This window comes from Sorex araneus, chromosome 10 (genome assembly GCF_027595985.1).
Source record: "Sorex araneus isolate mSorAra2 chromosome 10, mSorAra2.pri, whole genome shotgun sequence".
Lineage (NCBI taxonomy): Eukaryota > Metazoa > Chordata > Mammalia > Eulipotyphla > Soricidae > Sorex > Sorex araneus.
In genome coordinates this window covers 17,082,895-17,086,795 of record NC_073311.1, presented here as the reverse complement: position 1 = coordinate 17,086,795, position 3,901 = coordinate 17,082,895, and the positions used below count along the sequence as shown (strand labels likewise).

Genomic DNA, 3,901 nt, shown 5'->3' with positions numbered 1-3,901 from the left:
TGCTATGTTAAATAAAATCTTTCAATTGCCGGAAGAAAATAGCTGTCAAACTAAAAGTGTAAATCTGCTGAAACTGAGGTCTGAATAAAGATATTTCACAGCAACCTTACTTCCTTTAGCATTATTCCTAAAAGGACTTTAACAGAATCTTTTTTTTAATTTCCATCATCATGGGAGATATTTTAGCACATTTCTCTTCATAATATCAGATTATAAATTAATATAAATAATGTGAAAGCAGAAATGAGAATATTGATCGCATTTACAAATGTGGATAATTATGCAAATGCCAGAAACTACAGTTTTCTCTAGAAAAGCATACAGAGAGGCTTAGCAACAGTATAGCAGGTTGGCTGTTTGCTTTGCACATGGCTGACCAAGGTTCGATCAATGGCACCCAGTAAGGTCCCCTGAACCCTACTAGGATTCATCTCTGGGTACTGCCAAATTTGGCCCTCCCTCCAAAAATTTTAAGCATATTGCATTCCTTCAAAGGGCAATTGTAACATTACTAGTAATTTAAATATTTAAATTCCTTTTTAAATTTTAACAAAATGTGGATCTGAGGAGGTAGCACTGTAGCACTGTCGTCCCACTGTACATCGATTAGCTCGAGTGGGCACCCAGTAAAGTCTTTATTATGAGACTTGTTATTACTGTTTTTGGCATATTGAATACGCCACGGGTAGCTTACCAGACTTTGCCGTGCGGGCGGGATATTCTCGGTAGTTTGCCGGGCTGTCCGAGAGGGATAGAGAAATAGAACCCGGGTCGTCCTAATGCAAAGCATATGCCCTACCCACTGTGCTATCACTCCAATATATATATATATACATATTTTATATATAATATATATTACATATATATTATATATATAATAAAATCCCATTAACCACTTGTATCATTTATATCACTTGTCATTCTGTTGATCTTTGATTTGCTTGAACGGGCGCCAGTAATATCTCCATTTGTTCCTGTCGTGCGCCACTGTAGCCTAATGATATCTACTCGCTCCAGGAACAGGAAGTGCCTCAAAACATTCATTCAGGGTTTTGACGAAGAAGTCTGACCATCTCATTAGTGGATGGCCACACGGTCTTTTGACGTCCTGTGGAATCCAGTAGGTAACAGTTCTAGTCCAGCAGTTGTCTCTGAATCACACTACATGTCAGGCCCATCTGATTTTTGATGCCTTGGGAAACAAGACAGAGTCCCTGATTCTTGACCATTGATGAAGGTTGGAACTCCAGATTCCTTCTCTCACTTGAGTGAAACGTAAAACTACTAGCATAGCTCTTTCATTTACTCTTTGGGATACCCAAATAGCGTTCTCATCCTGTTTGCATAGGGCCCAGGTCTCTGAGGCATATGTTAATGCAGGGAGAACAGAAGAACGGTGGAGTCAAAAAGATGTGCCCGGAGTCTTCAGAGGAGGTAAATAATCAAATGATAAAAATACAATAAAAAGAAGACAGACAATTAAAAGACATCTAGGTAACATTAAAAAAATAAGCTAAGTGCTCTCTTCGGCAGCACATATTGGAATGATACAGAGAAGATTAGCATGGCCCCTGCGCAAGGATGACACGCAAATTTGTGAAGTGTTCCATATTTAATAAAAAAAGAAGAAAAGGAAAAAAGTTAATTTATAGGAATCACGAATCACAAAATTCCGTTTATCTTCGATTTCTAGAACGGGCTCAGTAACCTCTCCATTCGTCCTTTTCCTGAGATCTTAGCAGTCTCTCTCCACTCGGCCCTCCCAAAGATGTCACACTGGAGGTTTTTTCAGGGTCAGGGGAATGAGATCCAGCTTCTTACTGGCTTTGGCATATGAATATACCATGGAAAGCTTGCAAGGCTGTCCCATGTGGGCAGGAAACTCTAAGAAGCTGCTAGTTTCTTCCAGAGGGAGAAATAGGCTACAAGATATCGCTTCTGGGAGCTCACTTTTAAGTCTCTGGATGTTGGCCCTTGATGGAATTACACACACCTGGGTTCCTCTGCCGGTACCATCATGTGTGAGGCCTGTCCGATCGTGTGGAGACGGGCCTCCAGAATGGCTGTAGCTAGGTTCTGGTGGTCTTTGGCCGCCGGGAGTTCTGCTCGGGGTGGGAGGGAAGCTGGAGCCCATCCCCTCCGAGGGGCCCCAGGGAAGACAGCCAGGCGTGCGGGCAAGAGACTCTCTTTATTATTTATAGGAAAGAAATAAAAATACAAAGCAGAAGGAAATATTTTTTTATCAAGGATGTAAATGAATGTTAAATTTGAAAAATACAGAATAGTAATAAAAGAGAAAGGGACCACGGCATTTTGACTATAAATAGAATGCTAAATTATTATAGTCATTTAGTAGAGTATTCATAGAATATTCATGAATATTTGACAAAAAATACATGTTCTTTGACATGACAATTTTACTCATAAGAATTTTGTCTATTGAGGCCGGACAGATAGTACAGCAGGTAGGGCATTTGCTTTGCATGTGGCTGACCCGAGTTCAATCCCTGGCATCCCATATGGTCACCGAGCATGACCAGGAGTAATTCCTGAGTGTAGAGCCAGGAGTAACCCCTGAGCATCTCTGGGTGTCACACACACACACACACACACACACACACACACACAAAGAATTTTGTCTGTGGATATTCTTGTAAAACTGTTGAATATAATTGAAAGTGAGAACACTTAAATTTAGTCAAGTGTTCATCTTTTTTGAATAGATATGGTGAAATATATTAGTCCTTTGCATAGACATGATGAAGATTTAAAAAAGGAGCTATACGAAACAAATGAGAGAAAAACAACAGAGAACAGTGATTTCTAATATTTCATCAATCAATAAAAGAAACTGCAATAAGTACCTTTAAAATCAGTGGCTGCAGAAACCTGATTATTCCCTTGCTTCAATTCCTGTTGCATTTTAAAATATCAAGTAGATTTTACTAAGAATTACCAGCAAGGCCAAAGAGTTAGTACACGGGGCCAGGTACAGGCCTGCATTTGGCCAGACAGGATAGATCTGAGCACCTCATTTGATTTCCAAACACTGCCAGCAGTGATCCCTCAGTATAGAGCCAGGAGTAGTTCCTGATCAATGCTGTGTGTGGCCAAAAATAGTAAACAAACAAAAAATGATAGCATTATAGATTTTAAATGTCTGCAGCCATATTCTACATATGGCTGACTATTACCTATAGTATCACATAGAATTCCTAACAGCCAGAATAATATCTTTCATATTTGTTTCTCTTTTACTTTTTTATGGAGATTTAAAAATTATCTCAAAGATTATAAAGTTTTATGACCTCAAATTATATGATGCTCTGCTAATGATTTCAAAGAAGGAAGGTAACTAGAGCCAAAGAATTTGTTTTGGACGGCCCACATTTTAACTAAAAGATTATTAGATCTTCTGATATCTATATTAGTTTGTAAGGTAGGTCATCATACAGATACAAAAGAGGCTGTTTACTAGTCTTATTCCATAGCTTCATCACCAAGATTGCAGATGAAGCAAGATGGAAGAATTTCTCATGCATATTTCCAAGCAGTTGGTCGTCCACAGTCAAGACTATTGCTCCAGCAGGGTGTTTGTGCCTAGCTGATGATGAGAGTTTCTATTTTGTATTTCTTCCCTAGGGATGAGTGCAGGAAGAGCTATGACCTTTTTTTCAAGCAATGATGCCAGCATGAGGAGTTCCAACTTAACATCAAAGTCAACTTGAGAGTAATATATGCAAGAAATAACACTTTAATTTGTGGGTCTGATGAACCTTGAAATCATGATCAAGGAAATGATACTGCCTAAGAGAAAAGCAAATCAGGAAACTGGTTTCGACAAGTTGTCCTAAGCATGTCTCTGCCATTGTTTTGGATATAAAGATAGATAGATCTTCAT

At 38.9% G+C, this 3,901-nt stretch overlaps 1 pseudogene; it reads left to right on the top strand.

Annotated features, from left to right (window-relative positions):
• Positions 1-1,519: 1,519 nt before the first annotated feature.
• LOC129399291 (U6 spliceosomal RNA) lies at positions 1,520-1,616 on the top strand (annotated as a pseudogene).
• Positions 1,617-3,901: the final 2,285 nt, after the last annotated feature.